We start from the raw sequence: 16,714 nt of genomic DNA, 5'->3' as shown, positions 1-16,714 counted from the left end.
TTCTTGCTACTCTCGAAATTGTTGCACGCACACTCTACCAAACCATCCTAGCTTAACTCCAACTCTGATATTTACCACTAGGAGTCATTCCACTTTTAAATAGGGTATATTATCCTTGCATTTGAATTATTTAAAATTGATTTAACATTTTTTGAAAAAAAATGGTTTGGTTTTACTATTTGCTTCTAAAAGTAATATTAAATTTTAAAATACAATAAAGAGTAGTTATTTATAAATTTTCTCTTCATAGATTTTAGTTAAAAATTAAAGAAAAGTAAACACCTGCTGGAGATTTGAATCTTGAATCGATGACCTTTTTTCACTTGGAATATCTTAACAAAACCCTCATCTGCCATCAATCCAAAGCCCATGGGTAGTTTGGATGAAACATTAAAATTACTTATTATTTTTATTTAATTTTAAATTTACTAAATTTTAATAACATAGTTTAAATGTTCTATATTTTTGTTTTCTATTAGATATTTTTTATGATTTTTATTTCAATTCCAGGTATAACATTTTGGTACTATTTTCTAATGATTTTTAGTTTAAATAGAGGTAAAACATTGTTGTGATTACAAATTTGAGTGGTTAAATCAATATAAATTATGTTCGAGAGGTTTTTAAGGCTTTGATTTTGTTTATGCATTCAGAAATACAACATGGGTCTCAACAAAAATTATATCACTAGATTTCCACAAAAAAAAAAGATAATATAATAAAACAATTAGATTTGGCCAACTTTAATATTTAAGTTTTTAAAATTAAAATTAAAATGTCCTCTCCCTTATTATGGGAAATTGGAAAATAAGCCTTTGAGTCGAGGCAAATGAGATAGATTCATAGATGGAGGTGGGGGTGGTATAACAAAGGGCTCAAAATCTAGGCACTCAAGTGTCCCAAATGCCTGCTTCATGGATGAAGACTCTCGGATGCAACATGCCAATGTGAGTGCTCTTGCATCTTCAGTTGTAAAGGCAACCAAAGTTGTGCCACATGTGATGGGCACTCACTCCTCCTCCCCTCCCCCTATCTCAAATATCATCAATTATTTATGTTCTTTGGTTATGCACTCATCTTCTGTGTCTATCCTTTGTACATTTAGGGGTGAAGTGGTTTTAAAGCATGATACTTATTTTGTTCCTTGCCCCATAAGTAATGAACATGTTATTGTTCGACACCCTCCTCATCCATCTTTATAAATGTTGATTCCTAATCAAACTTTGATAGAGGACCCCGATAGAATTTGAATTTGAAATCAAAATCCCAAATTCTTCTCGACACTATCAGTGGTCTTAGGCCTCTGTCCCCATCGAAACTTTCCAAAAACCTAAGAGGGAGGTAGTCAAATATCTCAAAAGCAAAGGTTTCAGTAAGCTAGGGTATTACTGTCAGTAAACAACTTTCTCTTGAAGGGGTACTTAGAGTGGTGCATACCCCTGTATCTAGATCCTAATGAAGTGTTTATCTTTTTTTCTTTTTTTTCTCTTTTTTTAAAGTAGAACTTCGGTGTAAATCACATAAAGAGAGACATTTTTCAACGCATTTCGAACCAACCAGTGTGGCTCATCATCAGGACAAGTTGAAGAAACAGATCCAGAAGAAACATATCCAACTATTTAGCATGAATAGCTGGATCTGTTTCTTCAACTTGTCCTGATGATGAGACACACTCGTTGGTTCGAAACGCGTTGACAAATGTCTCTCTTTATGTGATTTACGCCGAAGTTCTACTTATAAATAATATGGATCACAGAAGCCTCAATTCAACAGAAGTGTTTATCTTTTAATTATAGAGAGATGTCTATCCCCTCCACACGACTAGCCTTATAACAATTAGTGTTGTTGGATCAGTTTGATGTCATTCTTTTTCAGGAAACTCTAGGCTCAAGTGAGGATGTTGTAAAGGTGTTGGAGACACTTTTTTTGGGTTGATTTTGTATGACTGCTAATGATGAAGAAAGATCAGGTGGTCTAGCCATGGGACTCGACCATAAATCCATTAAGATCCTTAACTCATGGTATTGTGAGGCAGTCTTAGCAACTGATATTTTTGCTAAAGAAATTGGATGTGAGCTTCATATATTTAACATATATGGCCCCTGTCAAGACAAAGTTCCATTATGGAATAAGGTGATGAATTTGGCCTTCATGCAGGTAGATAACTTGATCATGGATGGAGACCTCAATTTTTCTTTGGGTTTGTTTGAAATCTAGGGTGAACATGCCCGTGTTGATTCTTTGTCAGATTTTTTCTCTCATTTTCTAGAGGTGCATAACTTCATCGATGTTGATATGGAAAAACTCAAACCAAAATGGCATAACAAAAGGGTGGGGGAAGCTATGGTTACACATAGAATAAATTGGTTTTTGATAAAATATGTTTTATTGGAAAAACTTCCCCTTTTTCACCAATGGGTGGGTCTGGGTGGATGCTATGGTCACCATCCTTTTTTTTCTAGAATTTCAGGGAGACATAGGGAAACCAAAAGCCCCTTTCAAATTTAATTTTGTTCGACTAAAGGATGAAATCTTTAGAGCTTTGGTTAGGGAGAATTGGAATCTATGTGTTCAATAGGGGGAAGATCATGTGCCATGCAGTTTGTTAATAACCTAAATAGACTAAAAAGAGCCACTATGGAATGGGAAAAGGATAAATCCATAAGGGAAGAAGAGGTTCTTAAGAAGATTGACAGTGAGATGGAACAATTGGAAGATCTTGCAAGAGGGGGATACACGACGAATGAAACTAAACAACATATCATTCAATTGGAGGCTTCTAGGAGAAGAATTTTGGAAGAAAGGGAAGAGACCTGGAAACTAAAGAGCAGAGTTGTCTAGTTCCAAGTAGGTGATGAAACTGCAAATTTTTCCAACAATTTTCCAAAGGCAAGCGGGCTATTAACACCATTTGGGCTTTACATATTCCTGAAGGTGGCAAGGCCTCTAAGTTTAGGGATATTTCCATACTAGGTACAAATCATTTTTGATCTTGCTGAAAGCTCCCCAAGAAGCTTCACTTGCTGAAGTAATAAATATTTCTCATTTCTCCCCTATATATGAGTATCACGAAGCTAAGAGAGATCTGGTGGAACTTGTCTTTGAAGAGGAACTTGGGAAAGTTTTGCATGAGTTTAAAAGGGACAAAAGTTTGGGACCAAAAGGGTGGCCTGTTGAATTCTTTGTCAAATTCTATGATCAGGTAAGAAGGTCCAGAAAAATGTATGATGCCTTCAACTCCAATTTTATCACACTTATTCATAAGACTAATTTTCCGAGTTCTTTTGATGATTTCAGACCACTATTCCTATGCAAATAACGTTTACCAAATCATGGCAAGGATTATTACTAATCGATTGAAGCCTGTTTTATCTTAGAAAATTTCCAAGGAGCAATTTGTGTTCTTGGATGTTAGACAAATTCATGAGGCCATTGGGTTAGCGCAAGAGGGTCTCCAAAGTCTAAAGACTAAAAAATTTAAAGGTATGGTGTTCAAAATTGACTTAGCCAAGGCGTATGATAGGGTAAGTTGGATATACATTAGAATGTTGTTAGGACATATTGGTTTTGAAATCAATTTCATAAATTGGATAATGAGTTGTATCGCTTTTGTCTCCTTTGTTGTTTTAATTAATGGCTCTACATCAGAGTTCTTTCGTGTTGAAAGAGGCCTTTGTCAGGGTTGCCCGTGATCCCCTTTGTTGTTTCTCCTTATGGTTGAAGGGTTAAGCAAGCTTATAGGTGATGCCAAATGAAGAGGTGAGCTTAAAAGGGCGATGGTGGGAGGTGAGTTATCTCTCTCTCACCTCCTTTTTGTCATTTGTTGTTGTGTACTGATGGATCTAAGTGAGACTCAAACACAATAAAAAATGCCCTAGCCCTCTTTAGTAAAGCTACAGGGATGGATGCCAATATTCATAAATCATTTATTTCTAAAGTTGGTTGTTCCAGAGATGAAATCACTCACGCACAATATTTGTTCCCTTTTTGGGTGGTGACTTTTCACGAAGGGTTGAAATATCCTGCCTTTCATTTGAAGCCAAACAATTATAAAAAAGTGGATTGGCTTTGGCTATTAGCAAAGATCAAGAAATGCCTCAAAGGTTGGAGCTTCATATGGCTTTCATGTGTAGGTAGGTTGGTTCTCATTGAGTCTTTATTGGAGGCAATCTCGGTTTTCTTGATGTCCTTGTCTGCATTCCTAAAGGGATTCTAATTTTGGTTCGAAAAATCTGTTGCAAATTTTTGTGGATGGGAACTAAGAAAGGAAGGTTTTTTTCTTGAGTAAACTAGGATAATATTGCACTCTCAAAGAAATGGGGTGGATTGGTTTTAAGAATATATTCAGTTTCTCCTGGGGCTTAGCAACAAAGGTGGGTTGGAGGTTTATTTCCACAAAACTTTTGTGGATGAATGTGGTTTATAAGAAATGTGTTTCTCCTAGTTCCATGGAGGATTGGATCAGAAGCCCCATTAAGAGAAGATTAAATGTATCAGTGGTGTGGAAGGAAATGGTTGACTCTTTTAACATTATTGAAAAAGGTATGCCATGAAAATTTGGCTCTGGGGAGCAGTGGAATATTGGGCAGGACCCATGGACAGGTTGTGGGGATCAGTGTCAGCTATCTCAAGAAATGGTTGATCATCTCATAACACGGGGAAAAAGAAATTTAAACCAAGTGGTCGATCCTAAGAATACATCAATATAGGCTCAAGGTTGGTGGAATACCTAGGATTTAAATTTTCCTGAAGCATGGCACCAACTTTGGTGCAATTATACCTTGGCCTTCAATATCTCTCATGTCAGGCTCCAAGATAGAGAGGATGAGTTACAATGGATCCACTCCCCTTTTAGGGAATATACTTATAAGGAAGGATACATTTACATTAATGTTGAAAAAATAACTAGAGGAGCTTTCGTAGTGGTGGAAGCCAAAATGGAAGCAAAAATGCCTAGCCAAAGCTCATCTATTTCAATGGTGTTTGCTTGAAAAAAATACCAACTAGTGACAATCTAAAAAAATGGAGTTTTGCAGGGCCTAGTTGGTGTCCTTTATGCAAGTTATTGAGGATTCAGTGGACCATTTATTTATGTATTTTCTTGTTACATGCTAATTTTGAAATTCGATCCATGATGCATTATCATTGGGTTACCAATGTCAAGGAGTACCTTATAAAGATTATTGGTAAATTTGGTGGAATACGATATCTAATTAAAAAGTAAGAAAATTCCCCCCTATCATTAGTTGGGGAATATGGCTTGGAAGGAATGATATTATATTTGAGTACAAAGGAACGTGTCTAGATCGAGTTGTTGGCCAGGTAATTTCAATATAAGATCTCATTCAAGATGACAAAGCATATACAAGGATTCATACCATTATAGAGGAACAGATTGATAGATCTCGGCCATGGGGATATTTCGATGGATATTCCCAAGAGGGAGGTACGTGTGGAGATGGAGAAATCATCTATATAAATGAGAATCATTCTTTCAAACTTAAAAGTGGTCGGGTCATGGTTCCAACAACTATGCGAATCTCCTAAGCTTGAAATTAGTTCTCCTTTTCGCCTCTGAAAAAGATTGTTGGAAATTGCAAGTCTTTGATGATTCTCGTGTGGTTATAAGGTGGTTCAATGAAAACTTTGTTTGTCACATGCACACACTCAAGCCCATCCTTGAGGAAGTTTTACTAATAATTTTTTTTACTCATATGACATGTCAACATATTTACAGAGAGAGAAACATAATAACTGATGAAATTTCTAAGGCGGGTGTGCAACAAGCTTGAGGTATATGGAAGATTTTAGAAAAGGTCAACAATGAAAATTGGGAGTATTACAATATACCATTTATAGATGGTATTTAGGATGAAGAAGCTCGAGACTGAAATTCCTGCACAATTGCACATATGAATTTCTTTTATCCTTTTTTTGGTTATATTTTGCACTAGTTTTTGCATCTATAGGAAGACCCACGCATACATTTTTTGTTTTATATAATGGCTATTTAAAAATCCCTTATAGCAATAGTTTGATGTATTTTATATTTGCATTAGCTCAATTATAGACTTTTGGACACTAACTTTTGATATGGCGTTTTATGCAACAATCCCGTTGATATGGTTTTTTGGCATATTCAATATGTAATTTTCATCCTTATAATGTAAATTATTATTTTTCCTTCTGGAAACAAAATTTAAAATGTTAAAGTTGATATTTGTTTCTGTATAATTTAGTATTATACAAAATCTACAATTGCGGACAAAAGTATCTTCCCTAGGTCTGGTGGACTGACCTAGAACAACAGAAAGCAAGGACTATAATGTCTTCCTTAAAGTCAATTGACAATGGGATGAGGCCTACTTAGAATCCGTCGTAAGCTTCCCTCCTTTCCTGGTTTGTACACTCCAATCCTAGCTCTAATTGCTATAATTGGAACCTGCACAATCAAACAATACAAGTCAAATATCTACAACATCTATGTAGCATAATTCAATCACTTCATTTAATAAATCAACATGGGATTGAAATACATGAAATCATAACATCACATATATAAAATAATGTACTTCTTGTATTAATAGAAATGGATATAATTACAACCAAATATAGTGTTGATATTGTAGAAGAGCTCCCCCAAGTTGACTTCTCCTTCCTTTTCACAAAGTGTGCATCTATATCATCCTAATGCATGGAATAATGACTCTCACGACAACAACATGAGGGTAGAATCTATCTCCAAAATCCAATCCCTAGCTTGTGGATGGTAGTAAATATATAGAAGAGGACGGTAGATTAGGAATTCTTATCCATTTACCAATCTAGGCTTGACACCCACTCTTGATGAGAAGGTGAGCTCAAGGGATAAGGGGTGAAATATCCAAGATAGGATAGGATAGGGTTCGAGACTTTCATCCAAGGCAAATGGTTATAACAACTCCTGGAAGCTTCTGGAAGAGGAACCTTCATGATTCTTTTTATTTTCCCCAAATTTATAGAATCATCGCACACCCAACAAGGGACAACCTATTGTTGATCAATGCAGGTCCAGAGAAGGTCAACTTGTTGGAGAACACAGTATCTTAAGGAAACAGGGTGTGTTGGGCCTTAAAATCATTGAAATGAAGCAGTTAAGGGTATAAATTTAGGGATTATGGAGAGTCATGCTTAGGGGTTTTGCAATGATGATGACAAGGGGTAAAAGGATGTTGATTGATCCCGTTAACAGGATTATTGACCAAATGTGACAAAATGGGCTATAACATTTAGATTTATAATAAAGATATTAAATTTGGTTTCATTAATTTGATTTAAGGTTTTGTGAATTGCTTTGTGATCATGTATATCACCATAAGTACATTTAATCTCATATCTTTGTATAAAAGGCATCTTAAAAGGAAATGAGATTTATCTTCATCTATAATCTCCTCTAAATGATATAGAATGGAGATTATATTTTTCAAGGATTTTTATAAGAGTACATATGTAAATTTCATCATGTAAATTATAGACATAAATTCTTAGATTAGCAATCATCATTTTTTCTTGACACTTGCAACATTATTAAGATAGGAAGGATGCTCAAGGGATTGATGGTATTTTTATAACATACTTTTATTTATTTTTTATATTTCATTATTTCCAAGGAACATGAGCACTTTATTTTTAATTTACATTTAGGTTTTCATCACAAGAGAGTTCATCCGAATTGTATCATTATATTGTTTTTCACCCATATCGATGCATTTAGAGTGGAAAAAGTGGACGAATCAGCTCACAACACTGTTTTTACTAGCGGGACCCAGTTTGGCAAAACAGGGTCTGAAACCTTTCGGGAGAATTTTGAGGCATCAAATGACGTTTTTTTGGGGTAAAACTTTGCTGCTCAATTAAAGCAAATTTTTATGCTATTATACACATAGATATCTTTCCAATGACGCAAGAATCACGTTAATCGAAGTCTGCATGCAAAAGTTATGCCACTCAAAAGTTGACATTCTTGTTTTCACACCTATAGTTCGGGAGGATGTCGCGTTAGCCCCCATTATTCATGGAAAAGTTGATAGCCACGTGTTTGTGATGTAAAAGACTCTAGAATATTCTATTTTGTTACTCTAGTTAAGAGTTGATGTAGTGAAACTTAACCACTAGTAGGCTATCGGGTTGTGTTATAACCGGGCCACTAGGAGGAAGAGGCATTCCATTATTTCAAGAGCATTTTTTCCATAGTTGAGCAAAGATAGAGAGGAGAGATAGGAGGTAGAGCACACAAGAGGATCTGTGTATTGTAGTATCTCATGGGCCACAAACATTACTTCTTTGTATCTGCAACCATATTTCCAGACAGAGAAAGAGAGCGAAGCAGCCTCACCTTCATTGACTTCTTGATTACAATTTTCTTCATTGACCTTTGACATCCACCCTTAATACATTAATATTGTGATTCTTTACATAAAATGCACTTTTGATCTTATCACCATAAACTCACCCTCTATACAACATGGACTTTTCAAGCTTTCGTTAATTCTCTCTCATGCTTCATTCTCTTATTATAATATTATAGAGAATTAATTCTCTCTCCTTCATTATTCCACTCATTTTTAACCATTAAGTTTTATAAGGTGCATGTCTTCATTCATTACACTCCAAAGTATAATTATGATATTGTGAAATGTCTAAAAGCAAACTTCCAAAGGCACATGGCACAAAAATGTTAAGTGATGGAGCAGAAATACCTCATAGCAATCCTTCAGTTTTAAATTCTCCTTTAGTGCAATCAGTATATGCTTCAATAACCAGATAATGTTAAAGATGATGAAATGTGTGAATCTTGTCGGGTTGGAACGTTATTGGCAGTGTTCGTCCTATGATTAGATGTGAAATTCAATGACTTTGGTTGTTATAAGATCTCTTTTAACTTCTTTTGACAATGTCGTCGTCGTTGCTAACCTATATGTGTATTATCCGATCCATATGCAATTCCAGAGTGCTCGCCTTTGTACATCGATTCTTGCACACTACGATTGTTCAACACAGGGATACATCAGTCGCCTTGTCTTTTCATACCTCGTAGCATAATTCCAGTAGTTCTTTACGCACAGGAGGTTCAACATACGATATCTCTTCTTCTCGACTTGTAGTTTATGTGTCTTAGTAATTCCCCTTAATTCTTGATTGACTGAATGGATTGATTCATTGATAAAACCAATCATGGATTCTCCTCCATGCATTGCGATGAGAAGGTTTCGTTGTGGGGAAACTAGACAGCAAGATTAAATTTAGTGAATTTTCCATATAGTATGGTGTTAACGCTTAAAATGAAAAGCCCACAAATTTCAAAATGTTTTCTATCAAAAATATCCTATCTCGCTATATCAAATTCTATTTATTTTTGCATTTGAACCCTACTACTATGATTAATTCGATACCATAATAGATGGTCTAACAAATCCATCCTTTTCTATGACACTGAATTGCATGGATGGAATGTGCAGCAAACACAAACTGAACTCTCCCCCAACAAATCCAAATCATAAGAACTGTAATAGCGATGGAAAGACGATGAAATACCAATACTGTATATACAGGATATACACTGGCATGACGAAGAAAAGTATATTCCCGATAATTGGGCGTACTGTAACAAGAGTTGCAGTGGGTGTTAAATCCGAACTGTCACCAAAATGAAATGGAATTATCATGGATGAAAGCCTAATTAAGCTATGTAAGGAAGGTTAGTTGAAAGAGGCAGTCCAAGCTTTCAAGGATTTGAGTTAGGCTCCTCTCTGGTCTACGAAATTTCTCCACACAGTCTACGCCAGTTCACACTACAATTTTAATGTCTTCAATACTCAATTTAAACAATTCAATACTACTCTCAACATCTTGTATGTTATGAAACCAGCTCACAAAAAGATAGAAAAGATAGATCAACGCCTTATAATTCAGCCTCTTCGAGGGGACAACCTCCTTTACATTACATAAATGAACAATTCTTGGATGATTCAAATGACAAAACCTCCTTTCTATATATAAGAGTCTAAGGGGTCACAATATAACCAAGCCGACCTAACAATAATAATATAAGGGCACAAAAATAACAATAGAGTGATTCTATGGGGCACAGTAATAACAATATGGGGATAATAGGGGCACAACAATATTAATAAGGGATACAACTACAATATTAATGGGGGCATCACTAGTATTATAGGGACCTAACATGCCCCTCTCCTTAAAAAAAGTGTTGTCCTCAACGCTTGAGTAGTTCTGGATGCTTCTGTATAAAATTCTCATCCTGCCATGTGGAATCTTCAGTGGATAAGTTCTTCCATTTGATGAGATACTTTGAAATGGATCGATTTCGTAGTTGTCGAGTTCTTGTTTCTATGACTGCTTCCGGTTCCAATATAATTTTTCCTTCCTCATCAAGTTCTGGCAATATTGTTTGAATTGGGAGCTTGTCACCTATAACCTTCTTTAAACATGAAACATGGAAAACTGGGTGTACTCGAGAAGTTGCAGGAAGCTCCAATTTGTATGTCATAGTACCAATCTCTTGCAACACCTTGTACGGACCATAATACTTTGGTGAAAATTTGTTATCCTTCTTAGCTTACTTGAGGGACATTTGTTTATATGGTTATAGCCGTAGGAATACCCAATCACCTACGTCAAAACTTCTTTCACTGCGATGTTGATCTGCCTGTTGTTTCATTCTATTTTGCGCCAACATGAGGTTATCCTTTAAGAGTTGGAGAACTTGTTGTTGATGCTCGATGTGATGTTCCACTGCTTGAACCTTAGAATTTTCTCTTAAATATGATGTGATGGATGGTGACTGATATCCATAAAGTGCCATAAATGGGGTCATTTTTGTTGCAGTATGGAAGGAAGTGTTATACCACCATTCAGCCAGAGGCAACCATTTGACCCATTGTGTCTGTTTATCAGATACAAAGCAACGAAGATATCCTTCCAAACATTTTTTTACTATCTCTGTTTGCCCATCAGATTGAGGATGATAAGATGAGCTATGAGCTAATTGAGTACCAAGACAAGAAAATAATTATGTCCAAAAATTTCTTGTAAAAATGGGATCTCTGTCACTTACAATAATTTTTGGGTTTCCATGTAGCTTTTGAATTGTTTCCATAAATTCCGTAGAAACTGTACTGACTTTAAATGGATGTGATAATGCATAAAAGTGTGCATACTTGGTAAGTCTGTCAACTACCACCATGATGACACTCTTTCCCTCAAACTTGGGTAAACTTGTGATAAAATCCATTGAAACCTCCTCCCAACGTTGGCTTGGAATGGATAAAGGTTGTAATAGACCTGGTGTCTTAATTGTTTCAACTTTATTTTGTTGGCATACCAAACATTCCGCCACAAACTTTTGAATATCCGATTTAAGGCCATCCCAGAAAAATTCTTTCTTAACCCTGTGGTAAGTTTTTAAAAATCCTGAGTGCCCTCCTAAGGGAGAAGCGTGCAATTCCAGAAGAATCTTTTGTTTGAGTTGGGAATTCTTACAAAGGTATAAGCGATCTTTGTACCATAACGAATCATTTTTCCAGCTAAATGTATCAGATGTACTGGAATCTTGTTTTAACTTTCGAATAAGTTCCCACACTTCTTCATCATTCTTCCATTCCTCCCTTGCTTCGTTTATCCGATCTGGTTGGATAATAGAAATGGTGCACAACAATGCTTCCACATCCTCATCCTTTCTTGAGAGTGCATTTGCCACAACATTTTGCTTCCCTTTTTTGTATATGATTTCAAAATCATAACCCAACATCTTTGTGACCCATTTTTGTTGTTCTTCAGAGGATAATCTTTGTTCTAATAGGTATTTAAGGCTATCATGATCCGTTTTTACCTTGAAGTGTCTTCCAATTAGGTACGGTCACCATTTCTTAAGTGCATGTAGTATTGCCAACATTTCCTTCTCATAAATAGCTTTGCGTAAATACTTTCCCTTGATTGGACGACTTTCGAAAGCAATGGGTCTTTCACCTTGCATTAAAACAACACCAATTCCATTTCCAGAAGTATCACATTCCACAATAAAGGTTTTTGTGAAGTCTGGTGTAGCTAAGACTGGTGCTTGGCACATTGCCTCTTTAAGATCTTCGAAGCCTTTGTTTCTTCTGGAGTCCATGAAAATGCATATTTCTTCAACAATGTTGTTAGAAGTGCTGCTATTTTCCCATAATTCTTAACAAACTTGTGCTAATACCTTGTCAACCTGAGAAATCCTCGCAAATGCTTTATGGATGTGGGGATTTCCCATTCCTTAATGGCTCTAATTTTTCTAGGGTCTACCTTAACTTCTTCATGAGATACAATATGACCCAGATATTCCACCTCTTATACTCCAAAGAAATATTTGGATCTTTTTGCATATAATTGTTTCTCCTCCAATAGTTGTAGCACCCTGTCAACGTGTTCAACATGATCCTTCCAAGACTTGCTGTAGATTAGTATATCATCAAAAAATACTAACACAAATTTTCTAAGGAAGGGTTTGAAAATGGAATTCATCAAACCTTGAAATGTAGAAGGTGCATTGGTAAGGCCAAAAGGCATGACCAAAAACTCATAGTGACCCTCATGAGTTCTAAACGTTGTTTTCGAAATGTCTTGAGTCTTCATTATGATTTGATGATATCCTGAACGAAGATCTAACTTGGTAAAGTAAATTGATCCATGCAATTCATCCAATAATTCATCAATGACAGGAATGGGAAACTTATCTTTAATAGTGAGCTTGTTGAGCTCCCTATAATCCGAACACATGCGCCATGATCCATCCTTCTTGTGCACCAATACTACTGGAGTAGAGAAAGAACTTTGGCTAGGTTGAATTATACTAGCCTCAAACATTTCTGCAACCGTATGTTCAATTTCACTCTTTTGAGCATAGGGATATCTGTACGGCCTAATGTTTGGAGGAACACTTCCTGGAATCAAATGAATAGCATGATCATGATCACGAATAGGTGGGAGACATTTGGGATTCTCAAATACCTTGGAATGATTGTCCAATACTTTTTTGAGATCTGGAGCAATAGATGAATTCGATGTGGAAACATCTAGCGAACATAACTGTGCAATTACGCCTCGTTGTTCCTTTTTTAGAAGCTTTGTCATACCATTAAAGCTTATTATCTTTCTCGGCTTCCCTGCAATACCCCTTAATTCAACTTCATTTCCTTCTACATAAAATTTCATGAAAAGTTCTTGAAAGCTAAAAGCTATTATACGCAAGGATTGTAGCCATTGGACTCCTAATACAACATCAACACCTCCCATTGGAATGGAAAGAATTGGGCTTTTCAATACATATTCTCCAATGGATAGCTTGATATTATGGCACTTTCTAGAGCAATTTATCGTTCCTCCATTTGCAACCATCACTTGACATCTGGTGTTGGATATAGGAAGCAATTCAATTCTTTTTCTATCTTACAATGAATAAAATTGTGGGTACTTCCTGAATCAATCAACACTATTACCTTTTTCTTCTTGATTTGTCCTTCTATCTTGATGGTTTGAGGAGTGGTAATTCCAACCAATGCATTACAAGACATGGTCAGATTCATTTCTTCTTTATCTAGGCTTTGTTCCTGGAGTATATCCTCTTCTTTTGACCTTTCTTGCTCCTTTTCTTCTTCCTCTTCACAATATATGTAGAATAATTTCTTCTCAGCACACTTATGACCTTTAGTGTATTTGCTATCACAACTGTAACAAAGCCCTTCTGCTCTTTTTCCTTCCAATTTTTGTGGTGTCAACCTTATAGGTTGTGGAAGGCTAGGGGCAACAACACTTCCATCTTTATAGTTGTGAGTGGAATGCTTCCTGGTTGCCATAATTTTTCTTTCCATTTTCCTTGATAACCTGAATGCCTTCTCTAATGAATCAGGTTCCCAAAGGCGAACATCATGTTGGACATTATCCTTTAAAATCCCTATGAACACATCAATCCTATGCTCCTCTGGAATATTTTTTACCCTTATGTTCAATTTTTGGAATTCCTCAATGTGCTCCATTATTGAACCCTTTTGTTTGAGACTTAACAATTGGCTAAAAAATGTGTTGCTTTTTGTATCCTCATAATGTGCTGTCAATTATTGCGTAAAATTGCCTAAGTGATCATTTTTTTACGAGAGCAAAGCCATTGATACCATACAAACTGATTTGGTTCCAAATATAAAGTTGCAATACATACCTTTTGTGTGTTTTGCACATTATTGAGATCGAAAAATTGCTCCATATGTAATATCCATGTTGCGGGATCCTTGCCATCAAACTTCTTCATATCAATTTTTGGAATATGGTGGGTCTTCGATCCAACATTAGAGTCTATGGAATCATGATTAACATTTCTTTTGTTTTCATCATGAGTTTCCTTTACTACCCTTTCACCATTAGTGACCATTTCTTGTAGCAACCTATTCATATTTATCTTCAATTCTTCCATCTTATCATCCATGCCATCTATTTTAGTGTCCATGCCATTCATCTTAGCTTCCATGCCATCCATCTTAGCTTCTACACCTTTCCTTAAACAATCCATCTTAGCTTCCACACCTTTCTTTAAACCATCCATCTTAGCTTCTACATCTTTCTTTAAACCATTCATCTTAGATTCTGTTACTTTTTGTGCAAGTGACACTTGTTGCACTTGGTCTCATATTTTTGATATATCATGTTGTATTTCTTCCTCTTCTTCACGAGTCATGCTAGAGATTTCAGTTTGCTTACTAGGTGTTTTCATTTTCTTTCCTCGGGGCATCAATTACCGATAATAATGCTTTACTATGCCCTTTGAATTCCTTCAAACTAATTTTTCAAACCAAGCTTATGCAAAAATTTAAAAAAAACTACACACCTATTTTCACTTTGTAGGAGCTTGATATTGAATCTGATGTATCTCTGTAATTTTGGATCATCCAGTTCTGAAATTTTGATCTGTAGTAGCCCTCTATGTCCTCTTTCCAATGCCACCAGTCTGATCCAAATTGGATTCTCCAAAGAAGATTTATGCACAATCTCCCAAGATGACCTTATTATAGACCTTTCCAGAAGAGTGAACTTGTATGAAGTGCCACGTGTCACTGTTTCGACCTTTGGCTTTGAAAATATATACAAGAAACTGCAGTCCATCCTCTTTCTGTACCTTCTTACAAAATTTCAATCCGATGCTCAGAGAGAAAGTTATGACGATTTTCCCAGGTCACCTGTTTGGAATGTAATTCAGGAGTCTACAAAAAGACCAACTTCCTCAGATCATATCTCCGCAAATATAGCGAGAAAAGATCTAAAATTCGGACCCGAGGTTCAGTGCGATTTCGTCTCAAATGGTTTTTTTTTTTTCGCTTCTGAAACGTCGCAAAAAAATGTTATAGCGAAAATTCCACGATGACCTCTTTGGAGCAGCGAAACCCTAGAATCCAAAGCTCTGATACCAAATGTTATGAAGCTAGCTCACAAAAAGATAGAAAAGATAGATAAATGCCTTAGAATTCAGCCTCTTCGAGGGGGAAACCTCCTTTACATTACATAAATGAACAATTCTTGGATGATTCAAATGACAAAACCTCCTTTCTATATATAGAAGTCTAAGGGGTCACAATATAACCAAGCCGACCTAACAATAATAATATAAGGGCACAAAAATAACAATAGAGGGATTCTATGGGGCATAGTAATAACAATATGGGGACAATAGGGGCACAACAATATTAATAAGTGATACAACTACAATATTAATGGGGACATCACTAGTATTATAGGGACCTAACATTGTAAGAGAATTCAGCGGTGGATCCTTCGTAATATTTCTCCTCACATCACCTCACATCTTGTCGAGAAGGCATATAACCAGTCAACTCTTTACTGCATCCTCATTTCCATTAGCAGGCAACGCAATTGTAGAGTCTTTCACAATAGTCTTTCTCTTCACAGATCTCTTATTCTGATCCTTGAAATGTTTTCTCAATGCTATAGGTCCACGAACAACACACTCAAAAGCATAAACTTTAACTTTCAACATGATATTGGAATATTATTGTCTTCCTCCTTACTCAAACCTTTTGAATGCTATGATCACGTTGCGCTTTGATACCAAAATGACGCAACAGACCATAGGGGGGCTACAACTTAAACATTAACACACACAACAGAAAACTGAAATCCACACATACATATGCACACCAAATCTCAGAAATAATTAATTAATAAATAAAATATTTATAAGAGAACTATTGGCTGTAGGTTTTAACCCCGTACAGATATTACCCTCATACGAATTCTAAAACACAGAAAAATAAACAATGCGAGAGCATAACACATAAAACACATATACACAGAGATTTTCCCACTGGATCCCAAAACCGGGACTACCATCTTGATTTTTCATTATGTTCCTTTCAATGTTATAATACATATTTATACATGCAGAAGCATCCAATACCATGGACCGAAAACCATCGCATCCAAAAACATGTGTGAAAATCATGCACAAAACCATAGGTGGGTCCACCCAACCTAACATAGGGTCCAAAGCCAAAATTTTCCGAGGCGCTGCCCTGGACCCCATAAAGTGGGATTACGGGTACATCTCAAACCCCTTGTGACCCCCCCCCCCGCTACACAATCGACGCAACAAAGGGGGTCTCTACCCCCCCTCTAACCC

The sequence above is a fragment of the Pinus tabuliformis genome, chromosome 7 (genome assembly GCF_031772625.1).
Source record: "Pinus tabuliformis cultivar Carrire ecotype Pingquan chromosome 7, CPIR1, whole genome shotgun sequence".
Taxonomy (NCBI): Eukaryota; Viridiplantae; Streptophyta; class Pinopsida; order Pinales; family Pinaceae; genus Pinus; species Pinus tabuliformis.
The sequence above is the reverse complement of the archived record's forward strand: the minus strand, read 5'-3'. Positions refer to the sequence as shown.